The 27,522-nt window shown below is 46.9% G+C and overlaps 1 long non-coding RNA gene across 2 annotated transcripts in view; it reads right to left on the reverse strand.

Annotated features, from left to right (window-relative positions):
- LOC130291229 (uncharacterized) overlaps positions 1-27,522 on the reverse strand; it is an 88,282-nt gene that overhangs the window by 43,439 nt on the left and 17,321 nt on the right. The window lies entirely within an intron of this gene.

The raw sequence follows: 27,522 nt of genomic DNA on the forward strand, positions 1-27,522 counted from the left end.
ATGATGACAAGGGGATGATGAAGGGGGGATGATAAGGGGATGATGAAGGGGGGATGTGTGGGATGATAAGGGGATGATGAAGGGGGGATGTGTGGGATGATAAGGGGATGATGAAGGGGGGATGTGTGGGATGATAAGGGGATGATGAAGGGGGGATGTGTGGGATGATAAGGGGATGATGAAGGGGGGATGTGTGGGATGATAAGGGGATGATGAAGGGGGGATGTGTGGGATGATAAGGGGATGATGAAGGGGGGATGTGTGGGATGATGACAAGGGGATGATGATGAGGATGTTAATGACGGGTCTGAATGATGACAGGGGGGGATGATGTATTTCCCACCCTAGGCTTATACTCGAGTCAATAACTTTTCCTGGGATTTTGGGTTGAAATTAGGGGTCTCGGCTTATACTCGGGTCGGCTTATACTCGAGTATATACGGTATTGAAAAGTCAAAACTTACATTTCACATGGACATAAGTATTCAGACCCTTTGCTATGACACTTGAAATTTTTGCTCCTCCCATTTTACTCCTTGGTTGGAGTTACCTGTAGGAAATTCAGATGATTGGACATTATTTGGAAAGGCACTGCTCTGTGTTTATAAGGTCTTACAGCTGACAATGTATATCAGAGCAAAAAATGAGCCATGTAATGAGGAAAAACTGATTGTAGAGCTCAGAAACAGGATTGTGTAAAAGAACAGGGGTCTCCATAATTCTTAAAGGGGTACTCCGGTGAAAAACTTTTTTTTTTTTTTTTTTAATTAACTGGTGCCAGAAAGTTAAACAGATTTGTAAATTACTTCTAATCAAAAATCTTAATCCTTCCTGTACTTATTAGCTGCTGAATACTACAGTGGAAATTATTTTCCGTTTGAAACACAGAGCTCTCTGCTGACATCACGAGCACAGTGCTCTCTGCTGACATCTCTGTCCATTTTAGGAACTGCCAGCATAAAAGGAAATCCCCATAGCAAACATATGCTGTTCTGCGCAGTTCCTAAAATGGACAGAGATGTCAGCAGAGAGCACTGTGCTCGTGATGTCAGCAGACAGCTCTGTGTTTCAAAAAGAAAAGAATTTCCGCTGTAGTATTCAGCAGCTAATAAGTTCAGGAAGGATTTTTTAATAGAAGTCATTTACAAATCTGTTTAACTTTCTGGCACCAGTTGAATTGAAAAAAAAAAAGTTTTTCACCGGAGTACCCCTTTAAATTGTAGAAGTTTGGAACAACCAGGACTCTTCCAAGAGCTGGTCGCCCTACCAAACTAAGTATTCAGAGGAGAAGGACCTTGGTAAGAGAGGTGATCAAAAACCCAATGGTCAGTCTGACTGAGCTCCAAAGATCCTGTGTGCAGGTGGGAGAAACTTCCAGAAGGTCAACCATTATGACATCTTTCCACCAATCTGGGCTTTATGGTAGAGTAGTCAGAAAGAAGCCTCTCTTTAGGAAAAGACACAAAAAGCCCACCTAGAGTTTGCTTTAAAAAAATTATCCCTACAGTAAAGCATGGTGGTGGCAGTTGTGGGGGTGTTTAGTTTCCCTGTCCCAGCCACTAAAAAAACAATCGTTAAAGGGGTATTCCGGGCAAAAACATCTTATCCCCTATCGAAAGGATAGGGGATAGGATGTCTGATCGCGGGGGGCCCGGCGTTGGGACCCCCCCGCGATCTCCCTGCAGCAGCCCGCATTCTATGCGTAGCTGCGTCTGGAGTTTTGGAAACCGCCCGGCTTCCGAGACGGGGACGTGACGTCACGCCATGCCCCCTCCATTCATTTCTATGGGAGGGGGCGTAACACCCCCTCCCATAGACATGAATGGAGGGGGCGTGGCGTGACGTCACGTCGCCATCTCGGAAGCCGGGCGGTTTCCAAAACTTCAGACGTAGCTATGCATAGAATGCAACAGTGCTCTCTGCTGACACCTCTGCTTGTTTCAGGGAGATCGCGGGGGTCCCAGCGCCGGGCCCCCCGCGATCAGACATCTTATCCCCTATCCTTTCGATAGGGGATAAGATGTTTTTGCCTGGAATACCCCTTTAAGTGAAAGCTAAATGGAGCAAAATACAGAGAAATTCCTTTTGAAAGCATGATCCAGAGCGCTCTGCACCTCAGACTAGGCCACAGGTTCACCTTCCAACAAGACAATGGCTCATATTTATCAATCTGCCTGAAACCAAAACTGTCTGGTTTTATCTATAACAACCAATCACAGATCAGCTTTCATTTACTTGACCTGAAATTACTTCTATAAAAAAATCTTAATCCTTCCAGTAGTTATCAGCTGCTGAAGTTGAGTTGTTGTTTTCTGTCTGACAACAGTGCTCTCTGCTGACACCTCTGCTTGTCTCAGGAACTGACTGAAGCATTAGAGGTTTGCTATGGGGATTTGCTCCTACTCTGGACAGTTCCTGAGACAAACAGAGGTGTCAGCAGAGAGCCCTGTTGTCAGACAGAAAAGAACCACTCAACTTCAGCAGCTGATAACTACTGGAAGAATTACATTTTTTTAATAGAAATAATTTACAAATCTGTTTTCTGTTAATCTGTTTTACAAATAAATATATTTTACAAATACATATATATATATGTTTAACTTTCTGGAGCTAGTTGATATAACAAAAAAAAAAAAAAAAAGTTTTTTCCTGGAATACCCCTTTAAGATATGAAACCTGATCTATGATTGTTTTTTTGTTTTTTTTTATAGGAAAAATCAGACAGTTTTGGTTTTAGGGAGATTGATAAATCTGGGCCAATGACCCTAAGCACACAGCCAGAGCCCTGACTTGAACCCAATTGAACATCTCTGGAAAGACCTAAAAATGACTTCCACGATAGTCCCCATCCAACTTAAAGGGGTACTCCGCCCCTGGCATCTTATCCCCTATCCAAAGGATAGGGGATAAGATGTTAGATCGCCGCGGTCACGCTGCTGGGGACACCGGGGATCGCTGCTGCGGCACCCCGCCATCATTACTGCACAGAGCGAGATCGCTCTGCACGTAATGACGGTCGATACAGGGGCCGGAGCAGCGTGACGTCATGGCTCCGCCCCTCATTACATCACGGCCCGTCCCCTTAATGCAAGTCTATGGCAGGGGGCGTGACGACCCCCACGCCCCCTCCCATAGACTTGTATTGACGGGGCGGGCCGTGATGTCACGAGGGGCGGAGCCATGACGTAACGATGCTCCGGCCCCTGTATTGCCCGTCATTACGTGCAGAGCGATCTCGCTCTGCGCAGTAATGATAGCGGGGTCCCCAGCAGCGGGACCCCAGCGATCTGACATCTTATCCCCTATCCTTTGGATAGGGGATAAGATGTCTAGGGGCGGAGTACCCCTTTAACAGAGCTTGATAGGATCTGCTGGGAAGAATGGCAGAAAATCCCCAAATTTTAGTGTTCAAAAATCCCCAAATCCAGGTGTGCAAACCAAGGTACATCATCCCCAAGACTGGAGGCTGTAATAGCTGCCAAATGGACTTCAATTCAGGGTCTGAATACTTATATCAATGCAATATTTTAGTATTTCCTTTTTAACAAATTAGCAAAGATTTCTAACATTTTGTTTTCACTTTGTCATTATGGGGTATTGAATGCAGAACGATGTAAGAAACATTTTTTATTTTTTTTTATTTTTAGCAGATAGCCAAAACATAACAAAATGTAAAAACAAAATAAAAAATAAAAAATAAAGTTAAAGGATTCTCATTCTTGTTATCTGAGTAGCTATTTACATATATTTCTATATCAATCCATCTGTTCATCTATGTACCTAATTTATGATACTCAGGTATCCTGTCTATTATCTTTCTATCTATTTATCTATGTACTTAGGTATCATTCTATTTATATATCTACTTAGGTGTTAATGTATTTTTGTCATATATCTAACTTTCTATCTAGAAAACTTGAAGATGTAGCAGCACATATACAACACGATGAAACAGGTGTAAGGTACCGGCTGTAGTCTAGGTAGTCAAATCCCAACCCTCTTAGTTATGCACGAATTGAAGAACAGCAGCACTCCCAATGAGATCCAAAATGTGACTTTATTCAACACCAAATGCCCAATGCGACATTTCAGCAATCTCACATGGTTTGACAATGGCCATAAGAGATGACCGAAATGTCGCATTGGGTATTCAGTGTTAAATAAAGCCACATTTTTTAAACTGACTTGGGAGTGCTGCTGTTCTACAATTGTTGAATATCTATCTATCTATCTCATATCTATCATATATCTATCTCATATCTATCTCATATTTGTCATATATCTATCTATCTAATGAAAAGAAAGCAGGCAGCACAACCAGGTTGAAGGTGGTGCTGGCTGGTTGACTCGGTCCCAAGTCCCAAAGATATATGTAGAAAAACAGCAGCACTCCGAGGTATATGTGAATAATGTGTGGCTTTATTCACCAAAGCATCAGAGGTTGCGACGTTTCAGCCTTCTCACAAGGCCTTTGTCAAAGGCCTTGTGAGAAGGCTGAAACGTCGCAACCTCTTATGCTTTGGTGAATAAAGCCACACATTATTCACGTATACCTTGGAGTGCTGCTGTTTTTCTACATATATCTATCTATCTCATATCTATCTATCTATCTATCTATCTATCTATCTATCTCATATCTATCTATCTTTGTGCTCATTTAGGCAACAGTCTTTTTATATATCTACTTAGGTATTAATTTAATTTGATCACAGCTACATCTATCCATTTATCTATCTCCTATCTATCTATTTATCTATCTCATATCTATCTATCTATCTATCTATCTATCTTCTATCTATCTATCTATCTATCTATGTCATATCTATCTATCTATCTCATATCTATCTATCTACCTCATATCTATCTATCTATCTATCTATCTCATATCTATCTATCTATCTATCTATCTATCTATCTATCTATTTATCTATCTATCTCATATCTATCTATTTACCCTAATAACTATTTTGGTATCACCCTATTTCCATTTTTATCTATCCATATACACATGTATACATTTTTATAAATGTATGGTAGGATCATGGTGCTGGATAAATCAGTCGTAACTATAATATATATATCATACATATCACACATAGAAAAATATAAAACCATGAATCGTTTACAAAGGCCATTAGCACATGATGAAAAGCAGAGCTATTTGGTGACGCGGTTGTTGTAATACTTAACAATAACTGCCTTGCATGATAAATAAGCCGCGTACACAAAGCTTTCATACTGCTGCGAGTGGAAATTCCACCACAGATAATTTGAGATTCACCAAACAGAGATGCGATTGTGCACATATCAAGTGTTTGCCACTGTCGGAGAGGTTTGCTTAAAACAAAAGCCTTGTAGAAAATCCCCCGGAGAGCCTGGAGCTAGTTATAAAACAGAAACACAGCTCACTCCTGTTTCCACATTTCAGCAGCGGCGTCTCGACTCTCGCATTTCCCTCGTCATACTCTGTGATCCTTAAAAAGTTGAAATTAATGACAACCTTGGAGTAGCTCATTAATAATTGCTTCATTATGCAATCGCACGCTCCTGACAATCGCCGGGTTTGGTGGTGGATTTCTAATTATGTGGCATTTTCAGCTCGCTAATAAGGCCGGGATAATTCCATGATGGAAAGAGGTTTTCTCCCTCGAGTGCCAATTTTCAAACTCAGCGCATAATACAACAGTGCCGCCATCCCCCGCTGAAGGAAAGCGTGGTCCCAAACGTGTGACGTGACCTGCTAATATTATTTATTTTAAAAGGCCTTGGAATTCCTCCCCGTATTGCTAATCTAATGATTCATTTAAGGCAGAAAAACAAATGAAACATACCTGAGGTCTCTGACTATATGCCGTACTGTGCCGGGGACCCATTATTAGGATGCGGATATGGATGCGTTCATAGGGGCTGTAGCAAATACAATTATATGGAGCTTGATATTAATTCACTCTTATGTTTTCTTATTTATTCTTATGTATATTGGTCAGAAATAGAGGACAGCTTTGGCAGAGCTATCAACACAGCCAGAGAGTGCCCCCCCCCCCCCCGTATACAGTGTCACAGTGCCCTCATGTGCAGTGTCACAGTGCCCCCATATACAGTGTCACAGTGCCCTCATGTACAGTGTCACAGTGCCCCCATATATGGTGTCACAGTGCCCTCATGTACAGTGTCAGGGTGCCCCCATATATGGTGTCACAGTGCCCTCATGTACAGTGTCAGGGTGCCCCCATATATGGTGTCACAGTGCCCTCATGTACAGTGTCAGGGTGCCCCCATATATGGTGTCACAGTGCCCTCATGTACAGTGTCACAGTGCCCCCATATATGGTGTCACAGTGCCCTCATGTACAGTGTCACAGTGCCCTCATGTACAGTGTCAGGGTGCCCCCATATATGGTGTCACAGTGCCCTCATGTACAGTGTCAGAGTGCCCCATATACGGTGTCACAGTGCCCTCATGTACAGTGTCACAGTGCCCCCATATATGGTGTCAAAGTGCCCTCATGTACAGTGTCAGGGTGCCCCCATATATGGTGTCACAGTGCCCTCATGTACAGTGTCAGGGTGCCCCCATATATGGTGTCACATTGCCCTCATATAAAGTGTCAGGGTGCCCCCATGTACAGTGTCAGGGTGCCCCCATAAACAGTGTCACAGTGCCCTCATGTACAGTGTCACAGTGTCCCCATATATGGTGTCACAGTGCCCTCATGTACAGTGTCAGGGTGCCCCCATATACGGTGTCACAGCGCCCTCATGTACAGTGTCAGGGTGCCCCCATATACGGTGTCACAGTGCCCTCATGTACAGTGTCACGGTGCCCTCATGTACAGTGTCACAGTGCCCTCATGTACAGTGTCACATTGCCCCCATATACAGTGTCACAGTGCCCTCATGTACAGTGTCACATTGCCCCCATGTACAGTGTCACAGTGCCCTCATGTACAGTGTCACATTGCCCCCATATACAGTGTCACAGTGCCCCCATATACAGTGTCACAGTGCCCTCATGTACAGTGTCACAGTGCCCTCATGTACAGTGTCACAGTGCCCTCATGTACAGTGTCACATTGCCCCCATATACGGTGTCGCAGTGCCCTCATGTACAGTGTCACAGTGCCCCCATATATGGTGTCACAGTGCCCTCATGTACAGTGTCAGGGTGCCCCCATATATGGTGTCACAGTGCCCTCATGTACAGTGTCACAGTGCCCCCATATATGGTGTCACAGTGCCCTCATGTACAGTGTCACAGTGCTCTCATGTACAGTGTCAGGGTGCCCCCATATATGGTGTCACAGTGCCCTCATGTACAGTGTCAGAGTGCCCCATATACGGTGTCACAGTGCCCTCATGTACATTGTCACAGTGCCCCCATATATGGTGTCAAAGTGCCCTCATGTACAGTGTCAGGGTGCCCCCATATATGGTGTCACAGTGCCCTCATGTACAGTGTCAGGGTGCCCCCATATATGGTGTCACATTGCCCTCATATAAAGTGTCAGGGTGCCCCCATGTACAGTGTCAGGGTGCCCCCATAAACAGTGTCACAGTGCCCTCATGTACAGTGTCACAGTGTCCCCATATATGGTGTCACAGTGCCCTCATGTACAGTGTCAGGGTGCCCCCATATACGGTGTCACAGCGCCCTCATGTACAGTGTCAGGGTGCCCCCATATATGGTGTCACAGTGCCCTCATGTACAGTGTCAGAGTGCCCCCATATACAGTGTCACAGTGCCCTCATGTACAGTGTCAGGGTGCCCCCATATACGGTATCACAGTGCCCTCATGTACAGTGTCAGGGTGCCCCCATATACGGTGTCACAGTGCCCTCATGTACAGTGTCAGGGTGCCCCCATATATGGTGTCACAGTGCCCTCATGTACAGTGTCAGGGTGCCCCCATATATGGTGTCACAGTGCCCCCATATACAGTGTCAGAGTGCCCTCATGTACAGTGTCACAGTGCCCCCATATATGGTGTCACAGTGCCCTCATGTACAGTGTCAGGGTGCCCCCATATATGGTGTCACAGTGCCCTCATGTACAGTGTCACAGTGCCCCCATATATGGTGTCACAGTGCCCTCATGTACAGTGTCACAGTGCTCTCATGTACAGTGTCAGGGTGCCCCCATATATGGTGTCACAGTGCCCTCATGTACAGTGTCAGAGTGCCCCCATATACGGTGTCACAGTGCCCTCATGTACAGTGTCACAGTGCCCCCATATATGGTGTCAAAGTGCCCTCATGTACAGTGTCAGGGTGCCCCCATATATGGTGTCACAGTGCCCTCATATACAGTGTCAAGGTGCCCCCATATATGGTGTCACAGTGCCCTCATATAAAGTGTCAGGGTGCCCCCATGTACAGTGTCAGGGTGCCCCCATAAACAGTGTCACAGTGCCCTCATGTACAGTGTCACAGTGTCCCCATATATGGTGTCACAGTGCCCTCATTTACAGTGTCAGGGTGCCCCCATATACGGTATCACAGTGCCCTCATGTACAGTGTCAGGGTGCCCCCATATACTGTGTCACAGTGCCCTCATTTACAGTGTCAGGGTGCCCCCATATACGGTGTCACAGTGCCCTCATGTACTGTGTCAGGGTGCCCCCATATACGGTGTCACAGTGCCCTCATGTACAGTGTCAGGGTGCCCTCATGTACAGTGTCACAGTGCCCTCATGTACAGTGTCACATTGCCCCCATATACAGTGTCACAGTGCCCTCATGTACAGTGTCACATTGCCCCCATATACAGTGTCACAGTGCCCTCATGTACAGTGTCACATTGCCCCCATATACAGTGTCACAGTGCCCCCATATACAGTGTCACAGTGCCCTCATGTACAGTGTCAGGGTGCCCCCATATACGGTATCACAGTGCCCTCATGTACAGTGTCAGGGTGCCCCCATATACGGTGTCACAGTGCCCTCATGTACAGTGTCAGGGTGCCCCCATATATGGTGTCACAGTGCCCTCATGTACAGTGTCAGGGTGCCCCCATATATGGTGTCACAGTGCCCCCATATACAGTGTCACAGTGCCCTCATGTACAGTGTCACAGTGCCCCCATATATGGTGTCACAGTGCCCTCATGTACAGTGTCAGGGTGCCCCCATATATGGTGTCACAGTGCCCTCATGTACAGTGTCACAGTGCCCCCATATATGGTGTCACAGTGCCCTCATGTACAGTGTCACAGTGCTCTCTTGTACAGTGTCACGGTGCCCCCATATATGGTGTCACAGTGCCCTCATGTACAGTGTCAGAGTGCCCCCATATACGGTGTCACAGTGCCCTCATGTACAGTGTCACAGTGCCCCCATATATGGTGTCAAAGTGCCCTCATGTACAGTGTCAGGGTGCCCCCATATATGGTGTCACAGTGCCCTCATATACAGTGTCAAGGTGCCCCCATATATGGTGTCACAGTGCCCTCATATAAAGTGTCAGGGTGCCCCCATGTACAGTGTCAGGGTGCCCCCATAAACAGTGTCACAGTGCCCTCATGTACAGTGTCACAGTGTCCCCATATATGGTGTCACAGTGCCCTCATGTACAGTGTCAAGGTGCCCCCATATACGGTATCACAGTGCCCTCATGTACAGTGTCAGGGTGCCCCATATACTGTGTCACAGTGCCCTCATTTACAGTGTCAGGGTGCCCCCATATACGGTGTCACAGTGCCCTCATGTACAGTGTCAGGGTGCCCCCATATACGGTGTCACAGTGCCCTCATGTACAGTGTCACAGTGCCCTCATGTACAGTGTCACAGTGCCCTCATGTACAGTGTCACATTGCCCCCATATACAGTGTCACAGTGCCCTCATGTACAGTGTCACATTGCCCCCATATACAGTGTCACAGTGCCCTCATGTACAGTGTCACATTGCCCCCATATACAGTGTCACAGTGCCCCCATATACAGTGTCACAGTGCCCTCATGTACAGTGTCAGGGTGCCCCCATATACGGTATCACAGTGCCCTCATGTACAGTGTCAGGGTGCCCCCATATACGGTGTCACAGTGCCCTCATGTACAGTGTCAGGGTGCCCCCATATACGGTGTCACAGTGCCCTCATGTACAGTGTCACAGTGCCCTCATGTACAGTGTCACAGTGCCCTCATGTACAGTGTCACATTGCCCCCATATACAGTGTCACAGTGCCCTCATGTACAGTGTCACATTGCCCCCATGTACAGTGTCACAGTGCCCTCATATACAGTGTCACATTGCCCCCATATACAGTGTCACAGTGCCCCCATATACAGTGTCACAGTGCCCTCATGTACAGTGTCACAGTGCCCTCATGTACAGTGTCACAGTGCCCTCATGTACAGTGTCACATTGCCCCCATATACGGTGTCGCAGTGCCCTCATGTACAGTGTCACATTGCCCCCATGTACAGTGTCAGGGTGCCCCCATATACAGTGTCACAGTGCCCTCATGTACAGTGTCACAGCGCCCTCATGTACAGTGTCACTTTGCCCCCATATACGGTGTCGCAGTGCCCTCATGTACAGTGTCACATTGCCCCCATGTACAGTGTCAGGGTGCCCCCATATACAGTGTCACAGTGCCCTCATGTACAGTGTCACAGTGCCCTCATGTACAGTGTCAGGGTCCCCCCCATATACGGTTTTACAGTGCCCTCATGTACAGTGTCAGGGTGCCCCCATATACGGTGTCACAGTGCCCTCATGTATGGTGTCAGGGTGCCCCCATATATGGTGTCACAGTGCTCTCATGTACAGTGTCAGAGTTCCCCCATATAAAGGATGTCACAGTGCCCTCATGTACAGTGTCAGGGTGCCCCCATATACGGTGTCACAGTGCCCTCATGTACAGTGTCAGGGTGCCCCCATATATGGTGTCACAGTGCCCTCATGTACAGTGTCAGGGTGCCCCCATATATGGTGTCACAGTGCCCCCATATACAGTGTCACAGTGCCCTCATGTACAGTGTCACAGTGCCCCCATATATGGTGTCACAGTGCCCTCATGTACAGTGTCAGGGTGCCCCCATATATGGTGTCACAGTGCCCTCATGTACAGTGTCACAGTGCCCCCATATATGGTGTCACAGTGCCCTCATGTACAGTGTCACAGTGCTCTCATGTACAGTGTCAGGGTGCCCCCATACATGGTGTCACAGTGCCCTCATGTACAGTGTCAGAGTGCCCCCATATACGGTGTCACAGTGCCCTCATGTACAGTGTCACAGTGCCCCCATATATGGTCTCAAAGTGCCCTCATGTACAGTGTCAGGGTGCCCCCATATATGGTGTCACAGTGCCCTCATATACAGTGTCAGGGTGCCCCCATATATGGTGTCACAGTGCCCTCATATAAAGTGTCAGGGTGCCCCCATGTACAGTGTCAGGGTGCCCCCATAAACAGTGTCACAGTGCCCTCATGTACAGTGTCACAGTGTCCCCATATATGGTGTCACAGTGCCCTCATGTACAGTGTCAGGGTGCCCCCATATACGGTATCACAGTGCCCTCATGTACAGTGTCAGGGTGCCCCCATATACTGTGTCACAGTGCCCTCATTTAGTATCAGGGTGCCCCCATATACGGTGTCACAGTGCCCTCATGTACAGTGTCAGGGTGTCCCCATATACGGTGTCACAGTGCCCTCATGTACAGTGTCACAGTGCCCTCATGTACAGTGTCACAGTGCCCTCATGTACAGTGTCACATTGCCCCCATATACAGTGTCACAGTGCCCTCATGTACAGTGTCACATTGCCCCCATATACAGTGTCACAGTGCCCTCATGTACAGTGTCACATTGCCCCCATATACAGTGTCACAGTGCCCCCATATACAGTGTCACAGTGCCCTCATGTACAGTGTCACAGTGCCCTCATGTACAGTGTCACAGTGCCCTCATGTACAGTGTCACATTGCCCCCATATACGGTGTCACAGTGCCCTCATGTACAGTGTCACAGTGTCCCCATATATGGTGTCACAGTGCCCTCATGTACAGTGTCAGGGTGAACCCATATACGGTATCACAGTGCCCTCATGTACAGTGTCAGGGTGCCCCCATATACTGTGTCACAGTGCCCTCATTTACAGTGTCAGGGTGCCCCCATATACGGTGTCACAGTGCCCTCATGTACTGTGTCAGGGTGCCCCCATATACGGTGTCACAGTGCCCTCATGTACAGTGTCACAGTGCCATCATGTACAGTGTCACAGTGCCCTCATGTACAGTGTCACATTGCCCCCATATACAGTGTCACAGTGCCCTCATGTACAGTGTCACATTGCCCCCATATACAGTGTCACAGTGCCCTCATGTACAGTGTCACATTGCCCCCATATACAGTGTCACAGTGCCCTCATGTACAGTGTCAGGGTGCCCCCATATACGGTATCACAGTGCCCTCATGTACAGTGTCAGGGTGCCCCCATATACGGTGTCACAGTGCCCTCATGTACAGTGTCAGGGTGCCCCCATATATGGTGTCACAGTGCCCTCATGTACAGTGTCAGGGTGCCCCCATATATGGTGTCACAGTGCCCCCATATACAGTGTCACAGTGCCCTCATGTACAGTGTCACAGTGCCCCCATATATGGTGTCACAGTGCCCTCATGTACAGTGTCAGGGTGCCCCCATATATGGTGTCACAGTGCCCTCATGTACAGTGTCACAGTGCCCCCATATATGGTGTCACAGTGCCCTCATGTACAGTGTCACAGTGCTCTCTTGTACAGTGTCACGGTGCCCCCATATATGGTGTCACAGTGCCCTCATGTACAGTGTCAGAGTGCCCCCATATACGGTGTCACAGTGCCCTCATGTACAGTGTCACAGTGCCCCCATATATGGTGTCAAAGTGCCCTCATGTACAGTGTCAGGGTGCCCCCATATATGGTGTCACAGTGCCCTCATATACAGTGTCAAGGTGCCCCCATATATGGTGTCACAGTGCCCTCATATAAAGTGTCAGGGTGCCCCCATGTACAGTGTCAGGGTGCCCCCATCAACAGTGTCACAGTGCCCTCATGTACAGTGTCACAGTGTCCCCATATATGGTGTCACAGTGCCCTCATGTACAGTGTCAAGGTGCCCCCATATACGGTATCACAGTGCCCTCATGTACAGTGTCAGGGTGCCCCCATATACTGTGTCACAGGGCCCTCATTTACAGTGTCAGGGTGCCCCCATATACGGTGTCACAGTGCCCTCATGTACAGTGTCAGGGTGCCCCCATATACGGTGTCACAGTGCCCTCATGTACAGTGTCACAGTGCCCTCATGTACAGTGTCACAGTGCCCTCATGTACAGTGTCACATTGCCCCCATATACAGTGTCACAGTGCCCTCATGTACAGTGTCACATTGCCCCCATATACAGTGTCACAGTGCCCTCATGTACAGTGTCACATTGCCCCCATATACAGTGTCACAGTGCCCCCATATACAGTGTCACAGTGCCCTCATGTACAGTGTCAGGGTGCCCCCATATACGGTATCACAGTGCCCTCATGTACAGTGTCAGGGTGCCCCCATATACGGTGTCACAGTGCCCTCATGTACAGTGTCAGGGTGCCCCCATATACGGTGTCAAAGTGCCCTCATGTACAGTGTCACAGTGCCCTCATGTACAGTGTCACAGTGCCCTCATGTACAGTGTCACATTGCCCCCATATACAGTGTCACAGTGCCCTCATGTACAGTGTCACATTGCCCCCATGTACAGTGTCACAGTGCCCTCATATACAGTGTCACATTGCCCCCATATACAGTGTCACAGTGCCCCCATATACAGTGTCACAGTGCCCTCATGTACAGTGTCACAGTGCCCTCATGTACAGTGTCACAGTGCCCTCATGTACAGTGTCACATTGCCCCCATATACGGTGTCGCAGTGCCCTCATGTACAGTGTCACATTGCCCCCATGTACAGTGTCAGGGTGCCCCCATATACAGTGTCACAGTGCCCTCATGTACAGTGTCACAGCGCCCTCATGTACAGTGTCACATTGCCCCCATATACGGTGTCGCAGTGCCCTCATGTACAGTGTCACATTGCCCCCATGTACAGTGTCAGGGTGCCCCCATATACAGTGTCACAGTGCCCTCATGTACAGTGTCACAGTGCCCTCATGTACAGTGTCAGGGTCCCCCCCATATACGGTTTTACAGTGCCCTCATGTACAGTGTCAGGGTGCCCCCATATACGGTGTCACAGTGCCCTCATGTATGGTGTCAGGGCGCCCCCATATATGGTGTCACAGTGCTCTCATGTACAGTGTCAGAGTTCCCCCATATAAAGGATGTCACAGTGCCCTCATGTACAGTGTCAGGGTGCCCCCATATACGGTGTCACAGTGCCCTCATGTACAGTGTCAGGGTGCCCCCATATATGGTGTCACAGTGCCCTCATGTACAGTGTCAGGGTGCCCCCATATATGGTGTCACAGTGCCCCCATATACAGTGTCACAGTGCCCTCATGTACAGTGTCACAGTGCCCCCATATATGGTGTCACAGTGCCCTCATGTACAGTGTCAGGGTGCCCCCATATATGGTGTCACAGTGCCCTCATGTACAGTGTCACAGTGCCCCCATATATGGTGTCACAGTGCCCTCATGTACAGTGTCACAGTGCTCTCATGTACAGTGTCAGGGTGCCCCCATACATGGTGTCACAGTGCCCTCATGTACAGTGTCAGAGTGCCCCCATATACGGTGTCACAGTGCCCTCATGTACAGTGTCACAGTGCCCCCATATATGGTCTCAAAGTGCCCTCATGTACAGTGTCAGGGTGCCCCCATATATGGTGTCACAGTGCCCTCATATACAGTGTCAGGGTGCCCCCATATATGGTGTCACAGTGCCCTCATATAAAGTGTCAGGGTGCCCCCATGTACAGTGTCAGGGTGCCCCCATAAACAGTGTCACAGTGCCCTCATGTACAGTGTCACAGTGTCCCCATATATGGTGTCACAGTGCCCTCATGTACAGTGTCAGGGTGCCCCCATATACGGTATCACAGTGCCCTCATGTACAGTGTCAGGGTGCCCCCATATACTGTGTCACAGTGCCCTCATTTAGTGTCAGGGTGCCCCCATATACGGTGTCACAGTGCCCTCATGTACAGTGTCAGGGTGTCCCCATATACGGTGTCACAGTGCCCTCATGTACAGTGTCACAGTGCCCTCATGTACAGTGTCACAGTGCCCTCATGTACAGTGTCACATTGCCCCCATATACAGTGTCACAGTGCCCCCATATACAGTGTCACAGTGCCCTCATGTACAGTGTCACAGTGCCCTCATGTACAGTGTCACAGTGCCCTCATGTACAGTGTCACATTGCCCCCATATACGGTGTCGCAGTGCCCTCATGTACAGTGTCACATTGCCCCCATGTACAGTGTCAGGGTGCCCCCATATACAGTGTCACAGTGCCCTCATGTACAGTGTCACAGCGCCCTCATGTACAGTGTCACATTGCCCCCATATACGGTGTCGCAGTGCCCTCATGTACAGTGTCACATTGCCCCCATGTACCGTGTCAGGGTGCCCCCATATACAGTGTCACAGTGCCCTCATGTACAGTGTCACAGTGCCCTCATGTACAGTGTCAGGGTCCCCCCGATATACGGTTTTACAGTGCCCTCATGTACAGTGTCAGGGTGCCCCCATATACGGTGTCACAGTGCCCTCATGTATGGTGTCAGGGTGCCCCCATATATGGTGTCACAGTGCTCTCATGTACAGTGTCAGAGTGCCCCCATATAAAGGATGTCACAGTGCCCTCATGTACAGTGTCAGGGTGCCCCCATATACGGTGTCACAGTGCCCTCATGTACAGTGTCAGGGTGCCCCCATATATGGTGTCACAGTGCCCTCATGTACAGTGTCAGGGTGCCCCCATATATGGTGTCACAGTGCCCCCATATACAGTGTCACAGTGCCCTCATGTACAGTGTCACAGTGCCCCCATATATGGTGTCACAGTGCCCTCATGTACAGTGTCAGGGTGCCCCCATATATGGTGTCACAGTGCCCTCATGTACAGTGTCACAGTGCCCCCATATATGGTGTCACAGTGCCCTCATGTACAGTGTCACAGTGCTCTCATGTACAGTGTCAGGGTGCCCCCATATATGGTGTCACAGTGCCCTCATGTACAGTGTCAGAGTGCCCCCATATACGGTGTCACAGTGCCCTCGTGTACAGTGTCACAGTGCCCCCATATATGGTGTCAAAGTGCCCTCATGTACAGTGTCAGGGTGCCCCCATATATGGTGTCACAGTGCCCTCATGTACAGTGTCAGGGTGCCCCCATATATGGTGTCACAGTGCCCTCATATAAAGTGTCAGGGTGCCCCCATGTACAGTGTCAGGTTGCCCCCATAAACAGTGTCACAGTGCCCTCATGTACAGTGTCACAGTGTCCCCATATATGGTGTCACAGTGCCCTCATGTACAGTGTCAGGGTGCCCCCATATACGGTATCACAGTGCCCTCATGTACAGTGTCAGGGTGCCCCCATATACTGTGTCACAGTGCCCTCATTTACAGTGTCAGGGTGCCCCCATATACGGTGTCACAGTGCCCTCATGTACAGTGTCAGGGTGCCCCCATATACGGTGTCACAGTGCCCTCATGTACAGTGTCACAGTGCCCTCATGTACAGTGTCACATTGCCCCCATATACAGTGTCACAGTGCCCCCATATACAGTGTCACAGTGCCCTCATGTACAGTGTCACAGTGCCCTCATGTACAGTGTCACAGTGCCCTCATGTACAGTGTCACATTGCCCCCATATACGGTGTCGCAGTGCCCTCATGTACAGTGTCACATTGCCCCCATGTACAGTGTCAGGGTGCCCCCATATACAGTGTCACAGTGCCCTCATGTACAGTGTCACAGCGCCCTCATGTACAGTGTCACATTGCCCCCATATACGGTGTCGCAGTGCCCTCATGTACAGTGTCACATTGCCCCCATGTACAGTGTCAGGGTGCCCCATATACAGTGTCACAGTGCCCTCATGTACAGTGTCACAGTGCCCTCATGTACAGTGTCAGGGTCCCCCACATATACGGTTTTACAGTGCCCTCATGTACAGTGTCAGGGTGCCCCCATATACGGTGTCACAGTGCCCTCATGTATGGTGTCAGGGAGCCCCCATATATGGTGTCACACTGCTCTCATGTACAGTGTCAGAGTGCCCCCATATAAAGGATGTCACAGTGCCCTCATGTACAGTGTCAGGGTGCCCCCATATACGGTGTCACAGTGCCCTCATGTACAGTGTCAGGGTGCCCCCATATATGGTGTCACAGTGCTCTCATGTACAGTGTCAGAGTGCCCCCATATATGATGTCACAGTGCCCTCATGTACAGTGTCAGGGTGCCCCCATATATGGTGTCACAGTGCCCTCATGTACAGTGTCAGGGTGCCCCCATATATGGTGTCACAGTGCCCTCATGTACAGTGTCAGGGTGCCCCCATATATGGTGTCACAGTGCCCTCATGTACAGTGTCAGAGTGCCCCCATATACGGTGTCACAGTTTTGTTATATGCAGTGTCAGAGTGCCCCCATATACAGTGCCATTGTTTCCTCATAAACAGTATAATAATGAACCCTGAATTTCTGGTAGAAGCCCTCTGGAAAGTTCACTATTTGTGGAAGAAAGCAATTTTTATGTCCAGCAAAACGTGTTTCAAAGCATAAAACTTCTTCTTCAGATTTGCAGATATATGATAATAAATACAGCATTGTCATAAATAATGACAGTGGCCCCATTCAAAGCACCAAGGTGTCTCCAATAAACAGCACCAAAGAGCCTCCTATAAACTGTATTTAAAGGGGTTTAAGGGGTAGTCTAGATAGTGGGCACTATTTATGAGAAATATGCTGATACCATTTAAGGGGTTATCCACCTTAAGGTGATTTTAGACAGTAATGGACATGCTTAGGAGGATCCGCGCTTGTCTTGGGGCTAGATGGCTATGTTGTGAGATTACCATAACACTGTGGCTATCTTTTTGTGAACTGGTATTTCCTGTTTGATTTTTCTTTTTTTGACTACAAATCCCATAATTCCATTTTCCTCCCTCCCACCCATCAGCCATCCCACCCATTGAAACATAAATGAGCTACATCCATTCAAAAGACCTGTGGTTTTCAATCAGGGTGCTTACAGCTGTTGCAATAGTTGCAGATTGATCTCTCTCCCACCAAGCGATCGCTCCGCCCATTGAAGCAGACAGGCTCCCCGTCATCAGCTGACTAGTGAGTCAGGTCTCGGCCGCCTTGCAACCTGGGAAAGTGTTAGACAACAGTCATTTTGTATGCTGGTAAAAATAAATATTGGAGGGAAAATCACATAAGAATTGTGAGAAAACTGTCACACACAGATAGAGACACTATATTATGAAGTACACTAACTTTACAGCCCCTGTAGCATAGTCAAATAAAAAAAGATCCTGGAATACCCCTTTAAGAACCTATTCCCTATCCACAGGACTGGAATATTATTTTATGATATATGGTTTTGTGTAAAAAGTTCCAGGATAACCTGTTATTTATTCATGTAAATCTCTGCTCCTTCTAGGCTAAGTAGTCAAGTGGGCGGTCCTATTCAGTGATTGACAGCTCTCTCTTTGTACACTTATACACAGATAGCTGTCAATCACTGAGTAGGACCATCCACATAACTACTTAGCCTAGAATGATCAGAGATTTACATGAATAAATAGAAAGTTATCCTGAAGTTTTTTCCACAACAATATATTAATCTACTCAGCTTCTTCTGCTCTATAATATGATGTATAATATTCCCTATAAACAATGCAAGGGCTCCATCAGGGGGTGTCCACATAAGTTACACTGTCCCCTTGAAGAGGTACTCCACTGGCCAGCATTCAGAACATTTAGTTCCGAACGCTGTGCGTGCGCTGCAGTGTTTGGCCACGCCCCCTCGTGATGTCACACCCTGCCCCCTCAATGCAAGTCTATGGGAGGCCAGAGGAGTACATAGTTAGGTAGCTGGGTATGTAGGTAGTAGATAGCCTGGTATGTAGGTAAGTAGTTAGGCATCCAGGTATAAAGTTAGATAGCACCCCCTTCCCTGTAGGTATAGGTAGCAGAGTTAACCCCCCCCCTTCCCTGTAGGTATAGACAGCAGAGTTAACCCCTCCCCTTCCCTGTAGGTATAGGCAGCAGAGTTAACACCCCCCTTCCCCAAAGGTATAGGCAGCAGAGTTAGCCCCCCACCCTTCCCCGTAGGTATAGGCAGCAGAATTAAACCCCTTCCCAATAAGTATAGGAACAGAGTTAACACCCCTTTCCCCATTGGTATAGACAGAGATACCCCCCCCCCATTCCCCATAGGCAGAGTTAAACCCCCATTTCCCCATAGGTATAGGCAGAGTTACCCCCCTTTCCCCATAGGTATAGGCAGAGTTACCCCCTTTCCTCCCCTTTCCCCATAGGTATAGGGAGAGTTACCCCACTTTCCCCATAGGTATAGGCAGAGTTACCCCTCCTCTTCCCCATTGGTATAGGCAGAGTTACCCCCCTCTTTCCCATAGGTATAAGCAGGGACACGCCCCCTTTTTCCCATAGGTATATGCAGAGTTACACCTCCCCCCCCCCCTCTTTCCCTCTTTCCGCCCCTTACTCCCCCCCTTCCCCCTTTCCTAACTCTTCAAACAATAAGATCCTCTAGTCTGATGAAAGTTCTTGGTCTCAATTTTGTCTGTGGAAACCAGTCAGTGCTTATCACTGCCCAATACTATCCCTACAGTGAAGCATGGTGGTTATGGTAGAGGGAAAGCTAAATGGAGCAAAGTACAAAGAGTGCTCTGGACCTCAGACTTGGCTGAAGGTTCTCCGTCCAACAAGACAATAACCTTACGCACATAGGGAAGAGAGCATAGTAAAGTAAATGGCTTAGGTACAACTTTGTGAATGTCCTTGAGTGGCCCAGCCAGAGCTCTCACTTGAAACCAATTGCCTGAAATCAGAAAATTGCCTCCAGCGACAGCCCCCATTCAACCTGACAGCTTGGGAGGATCGGCCGCAAAGAATTACAAAGTCCCCAAATCCAGGTGTGAAAACCTAATAAAAGATTGAACCTTATCAAACCATTTTTTTTAAATCTCTAACGACCTGTTAAGATCTCAACTAGAAGGCGTTGGAGAGACGGATGAAGATGGCCATCATTTCATCTATTTGCTGTAGATGGGGGGGGGGTTGTAATTAATGCAAGAGGGGGAGATTTTTTCTCTAAAATTGACCTAAGCTTTTTCGAAATGTACATATCATGTACATCGAATGTCAATTAGAAATTCTTGAACATTTTAATACTTAAATTTAAATTAAATCATTGATGAAAATATTGGAGGGGGGGTGTTAAAAAAAATTATATCTTTGTGTTATAAAATTAAAATTAATTAATACATTTCTGGAAGGATATCAGGTGGTTTCTAGTCTTATGAACTTAAATACCTATGATCATTAATAAAAGCACTTTGTGTAGTGGGTTTAATTAAAATCCCTAACACACCAGTAATTTATTAAGGGGCTGTAGTCTGCCTAAAAATCCTCCTGCAAAAGAGACAATTAACATTCTCCTGCACAATATGATTATTTAAGGATAGGGGATAAGATGTCTGATCTCGGCGGTCTCACCGCTGGGGACCCCCGCAATCTGTCATTCAGCACCCACCTTTGCAAGCTCTCCACAGCGCTGGGGGCTCCGAGTGTGCAGTGTGATGCCAACGGGGTCGGAGTATCGTCACAACTCCGCTCCTGTGTGATGTCGCGACCCGCCCCCTCAATGCAAGTCTATAGGAGGGGGCGTGATGGCAGCGGGACTCCCGTGATCAGACATCTTATCTCCTATCCTTTGGATAGGGGATAAGATGTATTAGGGCAGGAGTATCCCTTTGATATTAATTAAATCAGGACATAAAACCAGCACAACAAAATAACACACCTAAAAGATGTCAAAGAGTGCGCAGGTCCCGCGTGATGACATTACAGGAATTTCCTGCGGCCATTTTGGACAAAGTTTCTAGCGGGGGTATAACAACCTTGTTAATAACAAATATGACTTGTCACATGGAAAACCAGTCATTAAATGGCAACAGTAACGAGGGAGATAAATGGGCATGCTTAGCAATCAACACTATGCAAAACAAATCTAATAAACAAGCAAGGTGGCAGTGTAGAACATCCCCACCTGCTGGCCACAAGCACCAGTACACTGTTAATAATATTATTTATAATAAAAATAATTATTATTATAATAATAATTGATGGGGTACTCCACTGGAAAACTTTTTTTTTTTTTTTTTAAATCAACTGGTGCCTAAACAGATTTGTTAATTACTTCTATTAAAAGATCTTAATCCTTCCTGTACTTATCAGCTGCTGTATGATGCACAGGAAGTTCTTTTTTTTTTGTTTGAACTTCCTTCCTGTCTGTACCCAGTGCTCTCTGCTGACACCTCTGTCCATGTCAGGAACTGTCCAGAGAAGGATAGGTTTTCTACGGGGATTTGCTCTTACTCTGGACAGTTCCTAAAATGGACAGAGGTGTCAGCAGAGAGCACTGTGGTCAGACAGAGGAAATTAAAATAGATAAGAACTTCCTGTACTGGAAGGATTAATACTTAATAGAAGTAATTTACAAATCTGTTTTACTTTCTGGCACCAGTTGATTTGGAGAAAAAAAATGTTTTCCAGTGGAGTATCCCTTTAATATTATTAGTGTAAGTAGTTGTAGTTTACTATTACCCATAAAAGATTTTATAATGGTAAATACGCACTAAACTACTTATTTTTCACACAGAAATTTGCATGACAAATCTGTGGCAGATTACCGTACCAGCAAAATAGAGTGAATTTTTAAATGTTTCTGACAAATCTTAGCTGGCAGTGCTGAGATTTTAAACGAGATGTCCGGTGCTCACTTTTCTTATTGTATCCGTTCCGGGCTGCAAAAAAAAAGAAAATAAGCTTTCTCTTGCCTGCCTACGCTCCCCCGGTGCTCCGGTACAGGCGTTCGGTCCCCGGGCTGTATTCTCCTTACTTCCTGTTAGCCCGGCACGTCACACGGAGCTTCAGCCTATCACCGGCCGAGGCGGGACATCGCTGTGGCCGGTGATAGGTTGAAGCTCCGTGTGACGTGCCGGGCTAACAGGAAGTAAGAAGAATACAGCCCGGGGACCGAACGCCTGTACCGGAGCACCGGGGGAGCGTAGGCAGGTAAGAGAAAATTTGTTTCCTTTTATTTTTCAGCCCGGAAAGGATAAAATAAGAAAAGTGAACACCGGACATCTCCTTTAATATCTTCAGGAAGTCGATTTATATTGCCTGTTTGTGGGGAATTTCCCCTTCGAAATCAATAGGGAAGATAACATTTCTAGCATTTTGCACCGAATGTGAAACCAAAATTCGTGTGGAGTTCTGTGTGGATTTGCTGCAAATTATCTGTCTAGACTGTATTTACCCTGTCAGCTGAACCCACCAGGACCGATGGCAGGACCGACCTCCCATTTATCCTCCAATGGCAGCTGTCAGGGAAGATAGGACTCAGGTAATTCGATTTCAACATGCTTTAAGGGGTACTCCTCTGCTAGACATCTTATCTCCTATCCAAAGGATGGGGGATAAGATGTCTGATCGCGGGGGTCCCACTGCTTGGTCCCCCCACAATGGCGTGGGGGCACCTGGCGTTCAAAACAAACTGGCGTTCCTGTGGTCGTAATGTCATGCCACACCCCCTCCATTCATGTCTATGGGAGCAGGCGTGTCGGCCGACACGCCCCCTCCCATAAACATGAATGGAGGGGGCTTGGTGTGACATCATGATCACGGCCTCCTGCTCTGAGCATTCTGAACAAAATGTTCAGAACGCTGGAGCACCGGAGTACCTCTTTAATGCTTTTGTTCTTAGGGAGATAAAGGGCAGTGGTCTTCTCCTCGCTGCCCATTGAGAACATATGTGTGACCGGGAGAGACTGCTGATGGCCATGCAGATGACCAGTTTAAGAAGCATTGGGAAATAATATAATAGCTGTCCAGGACCACAAAAAGATTTATTGTCACATCAGTGCCGTAGCCTGTGTCTGGTATTAGAGATAAGCCCTATTGATTTGAATGTGCAAAAGCTACAATAACAGGCAGAGACAAGGAACAAGAATGGCGCTGTTTCAAGAAAGAAAAAAAGAACATTTTTCTAATCTCACTCCATCCCTTTAAAGCTGCAAGGATTGGGGAGACCAGGAATAAAGAAGGTTGTAACACCCCATCTCACCAGATTATCTCCTTGAAAACAAAAGGATTGGGTGATTAAAATCCAACATATCAGGAGGCCTCCCTAAACATTAGACAGTCATTTGGTCCTGATGTAAATAGTGACCCTAGACTCTACTACTAGACACTACTAGAGTAAAGCAGCCCCCCTATTATGGTTCCAAGGAAAGATAGGGCTTCAAATAGGACGCCGGCTCCACGAGGCGCAGGATAAACTCAGCAGAAGACCAGGTAAAAGGAAAATGGTTTAATCCCAAGATGCAACGCGTTTCACTGCAATCATGCAGCTTCATCAGGCATGAGGCAAGGATGCCTGATGAAGCAGCATGATTGCAGTGAAACATGTTGCATTTTGGGATTAAAAAAATGTTCCTTTTACCTTTTCTCCTGCTGAGTTTATCCTGCGCCTCGTGGAGCCGGCGTCCTCTTTGAAGTGAAATCTTTCCTAAGAACTATACCAGCCGGAGGGCAGCGGATCACTCACTTTCTTCACGTGCCTACCATTGTTGTGTATGTTGTTACCCAACAATTTGGGCTGAGCGGCTTTCATGCCTAGCCTTTTCATTTACATATATCACTTTTAAAGGGATACTCCACCCCTAGACATCTTATCCTGTATCCAAAGGATAGGGGATAAGATGTCTGATCCCGCCACTGGGGACCCCCACAATATAGCATGCAGCACCCACCTGTATCTGCTTTGGCAGCACTGGAGGTTCTGGCTCCCGACCACGGGAATGGAAGATTGTGACGTCACGACTCCGCCTCCTTGTGATGTCACGCCCCACCCCCTCAATGCAAGTCTATGGGAGGGGGCGTGACAGCTGCTTGCATTGAGGGGGCGGAGCGTGACGGCACACGGGGGCGGAGCCGTGATATCACAATGCTCCGGCCCTGTGATCGACAGTAATCAGACCCGGAGCGAACACGCTCCGGGGACTGATTTTAACGGGGTGCGGCATGCAGGATCACGGGGGTCCCCAGTGATCAGGCATCTTATCCCCTATCCTTTGGATAGGGGATAAGATGTCTAAGTGCCGGAGTACCCCTTTAATGCACCATGGAGCGCTCTCTCATATTGCTTTAGCCCCTATTATGGTGTCTGACTTTGCCCCCCCAGGTCTGGTATTTATTTTAGTTTGATTTCCATGACCCATTGGTCAATTCCCCCGCCATTAATTTGTTGACAATACAGATTACTTTGGAGAGGAGTTCTGTACAGTTTTCTACCAATAGAAAAAGGAACAGGATTAACCACGATGGGACCCCCTCTCTCCAAGGGCCCCATAGCAGCCATATGGTACGTACGCCCTTGCTTGAGTATATACTCCAGATCATATCCAGTGTGACGTGCTCTCATATATAGCGTAGAGTCAGTAGCTTCAGCATGGAGACCCGAGAGCTTTAACTCTATCATTGTCTATTATTACTGCTCCTTTAAATATAATGTGCAGTGCCCCCGTCGGCTGCCTGATAACTCCAGACATGTTTAATAAAAGCTTCTTCTGCAGTTTATTATAAACACACAGGCTTGTTAAATGAAGCCCATTCTGCAGTGTATAATGTACACTCCGTTCAATCGTAAGGTAATGATGTGGAACAGCTGCTGTACACCGAACACCTCTAAAATACATTAATTCATGGTCCATACATCACAGTCAAGCTGCTAGACTATAGATAATGCACAAAAATATACATTTGTACACCTATACCGGTATGCAACATTAAATTCACTAAGTGTAATTTAAAAGCGACTCTTGGCAACAAGGTATTAAGAATCAGCGGGCAGTCACAGGGAATATGGGAAGAAAAGGAATTCTCTGTAATAATGGTTCCAAATCAAACTCTCTGAAACAGCAATAGAAGAACTACCGTATTTAGCCTCCTCTTTTACTCACCATTAGGTGGATCAGCTGCATCTTAAAATGGAGCCATAGAGTTAAATGAGTAAATACAGTCTGCAGCTACCTCTAATGGTTACCATACATGTTGGTCAAGAGTCACTGTTTTCAGCGGGACCGAATGACCATCTAATGTGTAAGGAGGCCTCCCGACATGTTGGATTTCAATCGCCCAATCCTGTTGTTTTGAAGGAGATAAGCTACTTCCAGAGCTGCCTGGCAATGACTTACCTCCCTTCTTCCTTTTCAGGGGTATTCCAGGAAAATTACTTCTATTAAAAAAACTTAATCCTTTCAATAATTATCAGCTGAAATTGAGTTGTTATTCTCTGTCTGGCAACAGTGCTCTCTGCTGACATCTCTGCTTGTTTCGGGAACTGCACAGAGTAGAAGAGGTTTGCTATGGGGATTTGCTTCTGAACTGGGCGGTTCCCAAGACACGTGTCATCAGAAAGCACTTAGACAGAAAAGAACAACTCAACTTCATCAGCTCATAAGTACTGAAAGGATTAAGATTTTTTTAAATAGAAGTCATTTACAAATCTGTTTAACTTTCTGGAGCCAGTTGATATATATATATATATATATATATATATATATATATATATATATATATAAAAAAAAGTTTTTTCCTGGATAACCCCTTTAACCCCTTAACGACGCAGGACGTATATTTACGTCCTGCGCCGGCTCCTGCGATATGAAGCGGGATCGCGCCGCGATCCTGCATCATATCGCTTCGGTCCCGGCGCTCATCAACGGCCGGGACCCGCGGCTAATACCACACATCGCCAATCGCGGCGATGTGCGGTATTAACCCTTTAGAAGCAGCGGTCAAAGCTGACCGCCGCTTCTAAAGTGAAACTGAAAGTATCCCAGCTGATCGGACACCGGGAGGGCCCTTGCCTGCCTCCTCGGTGTCCGATCGACGAATGACTGCTCCGTGCCTGAGATCCAGGCAGGAGCAGTCAAGCGCCGATAATGCTGATCACAGGCGTGTTAATACACGCCAGTGATCAGCATAGGAGATCAGTGTGTGCAGTGTTATAGGTCCCTATGGGACCTATAACACTGCAAAAAAAATGTAAAAAAAAAGTGTTAATAAAGGTCATTTAACCCCTTCCCTAATAAAAGTTTGAATCACCCCCCTTTTCCCATAAAAAAAAAATAAAACAGTGTAAAAAAAAAAAATAAACATATGTGGTATCACCACGTGCGTAAATGTCCGAACTATAAAAATATATAATTAATTAAACCGCACGGTCAATGGCGTACGCGCAAAAAAATTCCAAAGTCCAAAAAAGCGTATTTTGGTCACTTTTTATACCATTAAAAAAATGAATAAAAAGTGATCAAAAAGTCCGATCAAAACAAAAATCATACCGATAAAAACTTCAGATCACGGCGCAAAAATTAGTCCTCATACCGCCCTGTACGTGGAAAAATAAAAAAGTTATAGGGGTCAGAAATGACATTTTTAAACTTATAAATTTTCCTGCATGTAGTTATGATTTTTTCCAGAAGTGCGACAAAATCAAACCTATATAAGTAGGGTATCATTTTAACCGTATGGACCTACAGAATAATGATAAGGTGTAATTTTTACCGAAATATGCACTGCGTAGAAACGGAAGCCCCCAAAAGTTACAAAATGGCATTTTTTTTTTATTTTGTCGCACAATGATTTTTTTTTCCGTTTTGCCGTGCATTTTTGGGTAAAATGACTAATGTCACTGCAAAGTAGAATTGGCGACGCAAAAAATAAGCCATAATATGGATTTTTAGGTGGAAAATTGAAAGGGTTATGATTTTTAAAAGGTAAGGAGGAAAAAACGAAAGTGCAAAAACGGAAAAACCCTGAGTCCTTAAGGGGTTAAAGGGGTACTCTGGTAGAAAGCTATTTTTTTTTTCATATCAACTGGTGCCAGAAAGTTATACAGGTTTATACATTACTTCTATTTAAAAATCTAAATCCTCACAGTACTTATCAGCTGCTGTATACTCCAAAAGAAGTTGTATAGTTCTTTTATGTCTAACCACAGTGTTCTCTGCTGACACCTCTGTCCATGTCAGGAACTGTCCAGAGCAGGAGAGGTTTTCTAAGGGGATTTGCTTCTACTCTGGACAATTCCTGACATGGACAGAGGTGTCAGCAGAGGGCACTGTGGTCAGACTGAAATTGACTATACAACTTCCTGTGGAGCATACAGCAGCTGATAAATACTGTAAGGATTAAGATTTTTTTTAAATAAGTAATTTACAAATCTGTTTAACTTTTTGGCACCAAATAGTTTT

Source organism: Hyla sarda, chromosome 9, assembly GCF_029499605.1.
Source record: "Hyla sarda isolate aHylSar1 chromosome 9, aHylSar1.hap1, whole genome shotgun sequence".
In the NCBI taxonomy this organism is placed as follows: Eukaryota; Metazoa; Chordata; class Amphibia; order Anura; family Hylidae; genus Hyla; species Hyla sarda.